The sequence below is a fragment of the Cricetulus griseus genome, assembly GCF_003668045.3.
Source record: "Cricetulus griseus strain 17A/GY chromosome 1 unlocalized genomic scaffold, alternate assembly CriGri-PICRH-1.0 chr1_1, whole genome shotgun sequence".
Taxonomy (NCBI): domain Eukaryota; kingdom Metazoa; phylum Chordata; class Mammalia; order Rodentia; family Cricetidae; genus Cricetulus; species Cricetulus griseus.
In genome coordinates, this window is record NW_023276807.1 from 134,923,606 (window position 1) to 134,937,099 (window position 13,494).

Sequence of the window (13,494 nt, forward strand, 5' to 3'; positions counted from 1 at the left end):
CTAATTTTTACTTTGCAAGTTGGTGTCAGATGAAGATAGCTTCCTATTTAGGGTGGGGACCTTGTGTCTACTTGCCCCCTCAGTGCTGGAATGCCCTTTAGCTTGAACCTGTGTAGGTCCTGTGCATGCTACCACAGTCACTTTGAGTTCAAATATATATCATTTCGGCTGTGTCTGGAAGACATTGTTTGCTTGGTGTCTTCCATCCTTTCTGTCTCTTACAATCTTTCTGCCTCCCCTCTGGATAGCTCCCTAAACCCTGAGGTGAGGGGTTTGATGAAGAGTCTCTCACACTCTCCACATTGTCCAGTTGTGGGTCTCTGGATTGTTTGTGCCTACTGTAAGAAGCAGCTTCTCTGATGATGGCAGAGTGAAGTACTGTACAACAGAGTATCTTTAGCAATCATTTTATTGCTATGTTTCTTTAGTATGACAGTAGTAGTTGGTTTTTCTCTAGGCCTGTGTCCTATCTAGTCTCTGGTTCTTAACCACCTGAGAAATGTCTGTCATGGATTTCCCCTCATGGGGAGTAGTACTTAAATTCAATCAGTTAGTGGTTCGTGACTCCCACAACATTTGTGACACTATTGCACCAGCTTATAATTCAGCAGGTGACTGTTGTAGATTTCAGGGTTTGTAGCTGAGTTGGTGTTTATCTTTCTCCTCTGGTAGCACACAGAATACCTTTTAGTACCATGAACACTACTCAGTAGGGGTGAAGGTTCTAATGAGGCACTGGTTTGATTTTTCCATGTTCAATGAGATATGTAAGCATTGTCACGAGCATTAAAACCTTACCACAAGTTTGTGAAGAGCAACCAGCAGCTTTGTCAATAGCCTGAGTTGTGTGGGGTTTTCCATGGGGCTCCTTTGGCCATCTGTTGTCCCAGTTTTGTAACCTTGTATGGAAGGGACAGCGAGGAAGTCCTAATTCCCATTACTTCCTATTATCTCAATTTCTGAAACACAACTATTTAAAAAAATAAATAAATACAGGAATGCAACTCCATGAGGGTTCAGGAGGTTAATGAAATGAATTATATAGGGTGGGAAAAAAGTAAAGTTTCTTTTACATTTATATAGTATTTAGGAAAACTTTTGCTGAAGACATGGATGTATCTCCTGTAGGCTTTATATACTCCTTCTTGATTGCAATATGGAAAGCTTGTTGATGTATGAGATCAAAGCCATTGAACTTAGCAAAATTAATATTATTTTCTTAATATGGTTACATACCCAACTCCAGAAACTTTTGTAGGTCAGCTAAATGTAAAATAGAGGAAAAAACTGTTTTTAAGACAGGTTATCTATCTTTGTAGATAGCTTTGTAGCCCCAGGCTGCCCTTGAACTAATGGGTACTTATCATTTTTTTTTGTCCCAACATTCCGTGTACTGGGATAACAGGCAAGAGCTACCTTGCTTGGCTAGAAAAACTCTTAATAGTGGCATGAGTAGGTGAGAGGAAATATTTTAATGTGACATACAAGACATTACGTCTAATTTTTCTTTGTAGAGTAGATGGTAGAAAAATCTATGGAATTAAATACTAGTACTTCCTTGTGAATGTCCATTTCCATAACATATTAGGTATTATGGACAGGAAATGGGTGTGAGAAATACAATGCAATTTTCAGTAGTAGCTAAGGAGAGGTACATTTACAGAATTCCCCATTCTGCCAAATTTCTCTTACAATTAATATTTCACCCCCAAAATAACAGAAAAGGACAAGTTTTAATTCTCTCCACTTTGCCTTAGATTGTTTTCTGACATTAGCAAATAGAGAGGATATATATGTATATGCCATTAAACCATATATATTATCCCAGTACAATGTGCCTTGGAAATACTGACAAGTGGAAGTTGATATATGAGTGAATCATTGCACTGGTCACCTTGAAGAAACCTCAAGTTTTTGGCAAGTATTCAAAAGCTGGAGATTGAGTGAGTTAAGAATAAAATCGATCCATCTTACAGCTTTCTGTTCAAAAGTCTGCCTTCTTTTATTGCAGCCTTGAAGCCTGAACTCTCTTGTTTTGACATTGAGAAGTTTTGGAAGTCCTGACAAATGCCCAATAAAATTCATCAGGCAAGGTCAAGGAGCCCTCCTCCTTCCTTGCAGACACAGACAGTTGGGCAGTTTGCTCAGGCACTCCGAGTACAGCTAAAAGCAAGGCAGGCTGCTCACTCCTTGAGCTCTGTTCTCTCATGTCCTCACAGTCCATTCAACTGTCTGAGCATCTGGCTCTGACAGCAGAGATACTGTGGCCACTTGAGGGTGAGATTTAATTTTGTTCTCCTGGAATGGCCTTGCACTGAGAAAATTACAAGCTACAGAATTCAGTGTATTTTCCCATTGTGGATTTTGTTAGACAGGGATTGACTGACATGACACAAAAATGAAAGGAAGAGGAGACTCCTGGCCTCACAGGAGGAGATCATCTTTGATTACAACAATTAAGAACAGCATTCTCTCGAGGGAATGAAGACTGTGCCCCCAGCCACAATGGTTTGAGAGTTTTATAGGGTAGAAATGGGATTTTGTGGGGTGGGGGTGGAAATTTCCATCTGTAAATCTGTTTTCTGTGGTTTCAGGATAGTAAATGCTAGCAGATGTTCTTATCCATATGGTGGCTTCTTTGTCAGGAATGTCTCAACTCCACGGATGTTCTTTGCTCCAAGTCATTAAGCCTTCATTCCAAATCTTATGTGTTCCTAGACACCACATCCCTATGTCCATTTGGTTGGTTCTCTTCATTGTTTCCAATACTATCTAACCATCACCTTGGCTCTACAAGACTAGGTAGCTCCCTTCTGACACTATCTTCCTTTCTGGACTTTCTGCTTTCAATCGTTCTGATTCTCAATTCTTCTGGGGGTGGGGACTAACTTACCTACAGCAGGCAAATACTTAATGACCCCTATGTGTCTAACTCTGCTGCCACCCTTCAGCTCCTAAAAAGCCCTTACTGGTTTTTCCTTGACACCAATAAGTTTTTGTTTTGTTTTGAGACAGAGTTTCTCTGTGTAATGGCCCTGGCTGTCCTGGAACTCATTCTGTAGACCAGGCTGGCCTCGAACTCATAGAGATCCATCTGCCTCTGCCTCTCAGGTGCTGGGATTAAAAGCATGGGCCATCACTGCCCATCCACACCAATAACTTTTGCCTAACTAAGTAGTTACCCATCCCTCTTCTTGCCACTCTGGACATTATTTCAGAGCTGAAAACTGAAAGAGCTGAACTGAGGGCTACTATGTGCCAATTAACCTGATCATCTTTCAGAAAACCTTGAAGAAATTTCATGGCAGCTTGACATCTTTCAGGACCAGCTTGATCATTTGTCTGACATGGTGCTCCAAAACAGAAGACTAGATCTTCTGACCCCTTCTAGCAGTGGGGCTTGTGCCTTCCTACAGGAACAAGACTGCTTCCATCTCAATAAATCCAAATTGGTTTGAGATGAGGCTCAGAGTTAGGAACAAGTCTAAAAATTTTTTAACAAGCCTCAGAAAATCCCTGGAGGGTTGCTGGTGTGAATTCCAAGTGAAAGACTGAAGAAACTGGAGTCTGATGTCCATGGGGGATAGCAGAAGTAGACACCCTGACTTAAGTAGAACAGAGCTTACACTTGTTAGTTGGCTTTCTCTTCTATTTATTATTCTTCGGGATCCCTGGCTTGCTGATGATGCTTCCCACAATCAAGAAAGGTCTTTGCCTCTCAGTTGTTTTTCTTCCACATGTCAGTTGTTTCCTGAAGTGTGCTCACTGACTCAGCCAGATAAATGTTTTTGCTAATCAAGACAGCCCTCTCTCTGTCAAGTGGATAATTGACATTAACCCTAACAAATCTATCCCAGTGTAAGTGTATTTTTTCTAGACAGCTGAAAGCTCTGCCTTAAGCCTCAAATTTTGTTTTTGACTTTCAGAAGTGATACAGCATAGTTCGGAGGCACAGAGATTTCTAGATAGATTTCTGTCTTTAAATACTATCATTTTGTGGCTTTTTCAAGGGTGAATAGCTTAACCTCTCTTATTGCAGTTTCCTCACTTGTGAAGTAGATATGAGAGTAGACTTTAGCCTACAGGATTATTGTGAGGACTAAGTAAATGACTTTACTCATATATACTCATACATATGTATGTATATATATTTGAAATTTAAAAATCCATAGTGTCATTATTAATTCAGCTATTCACATACAAATATTACTAATAACAGTGCACGCCTTTGAAGAACATATTGAGCATTGAATCCTCAGTTATTCAACTCAGTGTTACAGTATGGATGTAAAATGTATTGTGTAGGCTTATGCGATAGAATGCTTGATGCCCAGTTGATGGGGTGCCATTTGAAGCAGTTAGAGAACCTTTAGGAGGTGGGGCTCAGCTGATGGCTTGGTTCTTTGGGGAAAGGGCCTTTAAATTTAGAGCCTGTTATAACCCATTTCTCCTTTGCTTTCTGGTCTGTGGAGGTGAGGGCAAGTGTCCTCAAACCGCTGTGGCTGCTGCCTCTAATCATCTTGCTGTGAAGACATTCCTCCTCCCTGTAGACTGTACCCTGGAGCTGTTCACCAAGATAAGTCTTCTTATCTTATCATATCTTCTTATCAGATATTTTGTCATAGTGATTAGAAGAGCAACTGACCCAGAGAACTTATGCCAAGAAGTGAGGTTTTTGGCTGTTGCTGCTACTATGAAAATTCTAACCATGCTGGGTTTGTTGTTGTTGTTATTTTTGTTTAGTTTTGTGAGACAGGGTGTCTCTGTGTAGCCTTGGTTGTCCTAGAACTCACTCTGTAGACCAGGTTGGCCTTGATCTCACAGAGATCCACCTGCCTCTGCCTTCTGAGTGCTGGGATTATGTTGTTAGTAGGCTTTGTGAGCCAGTTTGCAGAAGGAGTATGGAGGAGTTGGAGCTATAGACTGGAGAAGCCCTGGATGCTAAAAGTATACTGAATGGGCCATTTTTTTGTGGGAGCTCCTAAGACTGGAATGCCAACAGAAGTGTAGACAATAAAGACTGTGTACATGAGGTTTCAGAGGAAATAAGTACTTTGTCAGGTATCCAGCTAGATTTAGTGTTTGTTATATCCTGACAAAAATCTAGTTGCATCCATTTCTGTGTGTAGAAAACTTGAGGGGGTTTGAATTCAAAAGTCAGGCACTAAGATGTTTAGCTGAGGAAATTTCAAAGCAGCATAACATGTAAATTATGGCACAGTTATTGTTCTCTGATCCTTGAACTGGAGAGACAGAGATAGACAGAGACACAGAGAGAGACAGAGACAAAGAGACAGAGAGACAGAGCGAGACAGACGGAGGGAGGGAGAGGTGTGTTGGGGGGGACCAAAGAACAATGTGACAAATAGCAGTTTGGCAAGGAGATGAATGTACATGTGGATAAAACTGCAGACAGGGAGAATTAATTTGGTCCAAAATATAAATACTAAAGAAATTAGTATCATTAAGAAGACACAATGGTTTGGGATTAGGAAAATAGGACAAGTTCCTTAAGGCAAGATTCTACCCATCAAAAGATTCAAAGTGTAACAAGTCAGATGCATTTGAAAAGCTTTCATTGAAAAAAAAAAGCATTTCTGAACAGAGAGAACATCCATGACATCCTGCTATAGCAGGACCACCTAGGGCAGCTTCCCCCACCTCACCTAAATTCAGCAAGGCATACTACAGAGGATGGGTCAGCTATGGCTCAAGCAGGGCAAATTACATTACATAGAACTTGCTATCATTGTCTTTGTAGTATTTGCTTTGCAGACATATAGGATGTGAAAGTATAGAAGTCTGTACCAAGGTTTCAGAGAGCTATGCATTGCCAGCCAAAATGTAAGAGTCTCCAGTTCTCTGCCCAGAACTCATGAGGTGTGAGCTGTGAGGTTTCCCTAGAGACCCCAGGATAGTGTAGATTTCAGAAACATAGAAATGTTTGCCAGGGAAATCTGTGAGTACCAAGTGGAGCCTGTCCAATATAGAGACCATGATTATTGCAGACAACACAGGTAGAAAGGGGAGCCACTCAGACCTACCGAAGTCCAGATAATGCCATTATGAGCTCCAAGTTCCAGACATGGAATGTTGGGTTTGGTGTTTGCTCTGATGGGTTTTGGCTTCGTTTGGTCTTCTCTTTACTTGCTATACCCTTTGGAGTGAGAATTGCCTTCCTAGGCAACATTAGTCACTTTAAACTATTGGTCAGGGTCAAAGTAAAAGGTTAATAAAGCAGAAAAGAGAACTTGAAAAGAAGATCACAATAGAAGTAGAGACTTTCATTATGTAGCATTATAAACCAACAGATAAATGGTACCAACCATTGATAGACATATCTGGCTATCCATACTTTAAAACTGTAATTTTTTTCTACTTAAAATGTAAAAGTAAAGAAGAGCAGGAGAGCTAAATGTCAATGTATCTTTAAGAAGTACTGCAAACATTCAGCTCAAACTCATAATAGTCAGAGAAAGGATCTGGAGAAGGAAGAATAATGAGTAGAACAGTTGCAAATAGTGGAAGAAGTATTGCCTCCCAAGCTGCCACACAAATGAATTATTTACATGTATTACTTAGTATGTGCACATTTGGGTACACAAACATGCTTGTCAATGTGTCCATCTGTAGGTCAGATGACAATGTGTAGGACTCAAGTTCTTTCCTTCACTGTGTGAGCTCTGGGGATTGAACTCAGATCATCAGTCTTGCAAGCAAGTTCCCTCATTAACTGAACTGTTTCACTGGCATCCATGTAGTTTTTGCTTTACAATTTTCTTGAAAATGGGCCTGGCATGGTGGCACATGCCTTTAATCGAAGCATGTATGAAGCAGAGGGAGAACTCACAGAACTTTCTATGAATTGGAGACCACACTGGTCTACATAGCACATTCTAGGTCAGACAAGGCTACAAAATGAGATTCTGTTTCAAAATTATTCATGAAAATGGAAATGTGTAAATAGTAAAACAAAAATCATGACATCATTGGTAGCATTTATGTATCATTTTTAGGACTAAAGTTTTGAGGACTTTTACACAGAAATATGTAAAGTGCCGTGCTCCTATCGTACATAGCATTTTAATCAGGAACAGCTAGAGCATGATGAGTCTGAGTGGGATCTAGACCTAGATAGTGAGCAGAGGATTTGGGGGGAAACAAGATGAAAGCCCTGCTGAATCACTTGTGGCTGAGACTTTCATCGTTTGTCTAGCATAAGGGATCCCCCACAGTAGGCTGAGCAATAGCTCCCTAAATATCACACTTTTTATCCCTGGATTCTGTAAATCTGGTTTCACTTGCAAATGTAATCCTTACAGATTTAATCGGGCAGGGCCAACATTATACTAGATTGGTGTGAACCCTAAATGTGATCTGAATGGCATGTAACTAGTATCTGTCTAAGAAGAGAGAAATTTGGATAGAAAATTCTCTAATACTTAGAAACTAAACATCAGACTTTAAACAACACACTTGTAAACAGTCAAGGAGTGTATCTTAAGGACAGCTGAAAAATGCATCGAACTGAATGAGAAAGAAAACAGCATGTATGAAGATTTGTGGGGTGCAGCTAAGACAGGATCAAACAAACTTATACCACTAGAGAGCAGGGAATGTCTCAAACTAATAATCTAAATTATTCCCCGTTTAAAAGCCAAGGGGAAAAAAGTAAAGAGAAGACGTCATTAAAATTAATGACGACAAATGAAGCAGTTTAAAACCAGAAATGGAAAGGCAATGAAGAAAATCAATGAAACAGAAAGCTCTGTCTCTGAAATGATCAATAAGAGCCACAACCCTCTAGGAAAGCCATCGGAGATGGCCCAAGTTACCCAGCAGGAATGAAACTGAAGATGCCACTGGAGACCATTCAGAAATGACGGTAAGGAAGTATTCCAAACGATGCTATATGCATACTCTTACAGCTTAGATTAAATGCGTCAATTCCTTTAGAGCCACAATGTAACCACAACTCGCTCCACAGGAAATAAATAATTTCAAATCCTCATGGCTACTAAATAAATCAAAATTTGTAACTTTAAAATTTCTTAAGAAGAAATCTCCAGGCCCAGAGGATTTTTTTAAAAGAGAATTTAACCTTTTATAACACCAAGTCTACAGTAGAAAGAGGGGGTGGTCCCCATCCATTTTATGATGAGGAAGGTATTGCTGTTCTGATACTAAATAGGACAAAGACAACAGAAAAAAATAAACCATGTTCTATATTTCTTATAAGTAAGCACAGTAAGTAGAATTCTTTTTTAATGTTCTTTTTATTTAGTCTATGTGTCTTTCACATCATGCATCTCCATCCCATTCATTTCTCTGTCCCTTAATATCTGCCTTCTGCCCTTGCAACCTTCTTTCCAAAATAAAATAAAATAAAATTTAAGAGAAAAAAGATCAAAAAAAGGAAAGGAAAGAAAGAAAAAAGAAAGGAAGAAACAAAGAGAAAAAGGAAGGAAGGAAGGAAGGAAGGAAGGAAGGGAAGGAAGGAAGGAAAAATCTCATGGAAGCTGTAGTGTGACATAGTGAGTCACTCAGTAAACCCTTTTATTCACATATCCTTATGGGCCAGTGTTTATTTCAAAGATCATTTGTTTGTTTTGAGGCCTTTGGTTTCTGCTACACTATTGATGCTGGGCCCTCACTGGAACTCCTCTTGGATGTTCTGTTGTTGCCCTGTGTCGAGGAGATCCTGCAGGACTGGCCCCTTCACGTGCCCCAGCAATCATAGATGGGATGGATGATGGGGTGGACCAATTCTTTAGCCTGGCTCTGGGCCTGGGTAGTTGCAGGGCTGTTTAACTGCAAGCTCTCCCGTCTTCACCACCAAGGTGAGCTTGCCAGCGTTGCCCAACTAGTTCAACCCTTGCAGTGATGAGCAAGGGGCAGAGGCAGTGTTCTTGTTTTCACATACACAGGGTGGGTTCTCTGACACCTATATCTTCAGGGCCAACCTTACTTGTGTTGCCCAAGTGTGGTTTAGGGGCCACTCTCCCTAGTGCTGCAGCTGGTGGAGGGCAGGGGCAGCTCTCCTGCTCTTATGACCTCAGGGCCAGCTTTCCCACCTGCCTCAGAAGTTGTGTGTGTGTGTGTGTGTGTGTGTGTGTGTGTGTGTGTGTGTGTGTGTGTGTGTGTGTGAAAGGCACACCTCTCCACTGCCCAAGCCACCATATGGCAGATGAGGGGTGGGGCCAGCTCTCCCATGCAAACATTCTTTGGCAGACTCACCTGTGCCTGTCAACTGGGTCAGCTCCACTGTGCTGCCCAGATAAGTATTGCAGCTGGTGAAAGGAGGGAAGGTCAGCTCCCTCACCAGCTGGAGGCAGTAGGGGCAAGGGGAGAGGGCATCTTTCCTGCATCCCTACCACCACACCACTGACAAGGGAAGCAGTACCAGCTATGCCCCTCACACTCTCAAGGTTGGTTCACCCTCACTCCTGTCCACAGGGTCAACTCTACTGTGATGGCCCAGGTGATGTGCAGGGCCTGTGTTGAGTGCACAGCTGGTGCGGCTTTGGGTCAGGTCCCCCACCGCCTGCAGATGTTGAGGAGTAAGGGGATGAGGTTAAGTAGAATTCTTAAGCATATGAATTGCTTTCTATAACCAAGTAAGGTTTATTCCAGTATGCCATAGTAATCAGAAGTCCAATCAATAATGATGATGGTGGTGTGTGTGTGTGTGTGTGTGTGTGTGTGTGTGTGTGTGAAGATTTGGGCATAGAATAATTCCAAAGTAAAAATGCAGCTATGGAAATGTTTGCATTCATTTACTTATTTTTTTTCCTTTAAGCAGGGAATGTATTCAATAGTGTATAGACTTCTTCATGCTTTCCAGTTATTATATGAGCTTCATGAACTCAGAAGAATAATCTACAGTGTTGATTTTATTGTCTCCTATTGACTGTACAATTTAATTTTAAACAAACTTGTAACAGTTTTGGGTATGATTTTTCATGAAAAGAAAAAAATAGAATTATAATTCCTTGTTTAAAAAAATAATACCCCAACTCAGTGCATTGCTTTATTTATTATATAGCTACTTTAGATTTTGATAATTAGCTCTTCACAAATTAATACACTTAGAAATGTAACTTTAGCTGAGTCACTGACTACTGAATACCAAGAGATCAAGTGCTGATCATTTCAAAGAGCCCTTTAATCATTTGTGGCTCTTCCTTTGAAACATGTGAAAATGAAAGGATATGAGATACATTTTATCCAATGTGAAATTAATAAGTCTCTAGGAAATTATTTTGCTATCTTCAGAGAGTCTTATTGAGATCAAAAGCAGCATCTTGGTTGCCATTGGACAAGTATCAGATTTATCCTTTTTAATCCTTTTTGTTTTCCAGAGTCTTGCAATGCAGTCCTGTCCGGCCTGGAACTTTCTATGCATACTAGGCTGGACTTAAATGTACAGTGGTCCTTATTCTTCTGTCTTTCAAGTGATTGGACAGGAAATTTCATTTCATTTTTTAAATGTAGTTAGTATTTTAGAAGTTTCCATATACTTTATAGTAGAGCTATCTAGACCACCTCAATTATTTAGACCATAGAAGAATATATAATATACAACTGACTATTATCAATTTCTAGTGGCAGGAAGTACAACAAAAAATAGAAAAGCAACAACAGCACAAATCAGCTGGAAGCAACAATGAAACACAATAAAATTAAACTTACAAAGTTTAGTTGATGAAAAATAAGTTATTTATAATTGGTTAGAAATTGGTGAAATTCTGTTACATAAGATTGTGCAATCACTTATCACTCTGTTTAATATGTCTTTCTATGAACTAATATTGGCATTCACAGTCTTAGAACCACTGATTTTTATTTTTATGGCACTCTAATTATGAGCTCATGTATAACATGAGACAGGGATTTGTTTCCCTTCCTACGAAAACATCTGCTTATTAATTCACCCTCAACCAAGGTATAAATTATTAAGCTAGTCTTATTTGAAATGAGAATATGAAACAGCCAATATTTATTTACTCATGTGAAGCCTTTATATATTTCTTTGCTGTCTTGGAAAAAGGTGAATAGATAAATGTAATGATAACTCTGCCAGCTGCCTGAGTTCCACTGCCATGTTAGGGGCCCCAAATAACACACAGAGATTAATCTTAGTTACAATGCTGCTGGCTAATGATTAGTATTTCTTATTTGCTAGCTCTGTCTTAAGTATCAACCATAACCATCAATCTATATATTTTATAAAGACTTATTGAGGATGCCAGCGGCATGTTATTCCTTCAAGAAGCACTTTCTGCAAGGAATCACTGGAAGAGCTTCCAGACCATACTGCTTTCCTTTTCTTTTTAGTTATGCTTCCTCCCAGCTTATTGTGAAAATCTTCAAAGCTACAAAGGATGAAAGCTGACACACATTTTCTCCTTGAACCGCTAGTTAACATTTTGTCATGTCGTTCTATCATTTTAATTCTCTAAATGCATTTATTTATGGATCAGACACACCCCTCCTCCCTCCTCCCTCCTCCCTCCCTCCCTCCTCCCTCCCTCCTCCCTCCCTCCCTCCCTCCCTCCCTCCCTCCTCCCTCCCTCCCTCTCTGTCTCTGTCTCTGTCTCTGTCTCTGTCTCTGTCTCTCTCTCTCTCTCCAAGAGTCTTTATTGGCCACAGTTACTTGAGGGGGATGAATCGGGAGGAGTGGGTGGCACTGCTACCAGGCCTGCCATGCTTCACTGGCTTGTAGGTAATGGAGAGCTCACCTAGGTCGTGGCCGACATCTCTGGTTTGATCTCCACCTGGTTGAAGGTCTTGCCGTTGTACACGCCCACCATGCTGCCCACTATCTCCGGCAGGATGATCACGTCCCTCAGGTGGGTCTTCACCACTATGGGCTTCTCCATGGGTGGTGCCTCCTTCTTGGCCTTTCTCAGGCGCTTGAATAATGAGTGCTGCTTCCACAGCGGTTCAGCCTTCGCCACCAAGGTGGCAGGAATTACAAACACACCTCTAAGGAGGCCAGCATACATCTACAAAATGAGATCTTTGTCTTAAATAGCCTCATTGCCTTGGTGTGCCCAACACTCTTACCCTTGGTTCATAACATAAACACAGTCCATAAGGAGATTTCTCACATTACTCAATAAAAAATGTCACAATTACTTAAAAAATTATGATCCACAAAAGTCCTGCAGAACATGTTCCTACGGTGTCCTTTAAAATGTCCCCCAACAGAACTTGTTTGCTTTCCTACTCTTCACTTGAGGACTGTGGACTGAATGCCTTACAGAACATCCCATTGCTCAGTAGTGTGCTTCCTACTGCATCGTGTTGGGAACTAGACACCTATCTGTCTGTGTCATCTGTAGTGAACAGTTTGTGACAAAGGGAAGTATTGCAGGATCCCTGTGAAAAGTGGGGAGCTCTTCCCCTTGCAAAGAAAGAGTAATTTGTGGGATAGCACTTGGGTAGAATTAGCCTGTGCCTCAAGAGCTGGCTCTTCCCTATATGGCCTTAGCATCCATGTAGGACTCTTATCATTACTAATTATAATTTAAGGAATTACAAAATGGTGATTTTTCTAGCTCAATTACTACTATACTTTTCATTAGTATTATTTTGTGAACAAAACTCCCAATATTATTCCTCTTTTCTTTTTTCTTATATAGGCACACATACATTTCTTACACACACATATATATATAGTGATCATCATTCGCTTTCATTAAATTATCTTTTAGGATAGTATCATTTTGCTTAATGTCTCAGGCTAGGAAATCTATTGTTTATTTTTTGAGGTAAAAATACATGATGCATTTTGATGAATACATAGCAAACAAGACCTAATAGCAAAACACAGTTCTATTTGTTTCATGACCTCTTCTCTCAGCCCTGTCCTGCCAGTCCCCTGAACACACCAGATGAGTCAGATAGAAGACTTAGACTCATCTGAATTTTGACTTGTCATGTTGGTTTATTCTAGTGTTGTTTAAAATCTTCAGTATGATTGTACACTCAGACAAGTGTGAGAATAACCAATAGTCATTAAGTTTTCATTAATTAATTGTTTTCTAGAGCTTGAACATAAAGACAGTTTGTTTTTCTTCCTTTTTTTTTTTGGTATTTTGAGACAGGGTTTCTCTGTGGCTTTGGAGGCTGTCCTGGAACTAGCTGTTGTAGACCAGGCTGGTCTCAAACTCACAGGGATCCTCCTGCCTCTGCCTCTGGAGTGCTAGGACTAAAGGCCATCACCGCCCTTTTCTTCCTTTTAGAATTTAAATTAGAAACCAGCTTCATTTACATGTCAATCCCAGTTCCCTCTCCCTCCCCTCCTTCTCTGACCCTCATAAACCCTTGATCCCATTCTCTTTCTGCTCCCTAGGGGAGGGGTGAGGCCTTCCATGGGGGGGAATCTTCAAAGTCTGTCATATCTTTTGGAGCAGGGCCTAGACCCTCCCCCATGTGTCTAGGCTGAGAGAGTGTATCCCTCTGTGTGGAATGGGTTCCCAAAGTCCA

At 40.6% G+C, this 13,494-nt stretch overlaps 1 pseudogene; it reads right to left on the reverse strand.

The window, feature by feature from the left end:
* Nucleotides 1–11,652: 11,652 nt before the first annotated feature.
* LOC113832749 lies at nt 11,653–12,008 on the reverse strand (annotated as a pseudogene).
* Nucleotides 12,009–13,494: the final 1,486 nt, after the last annotated feature.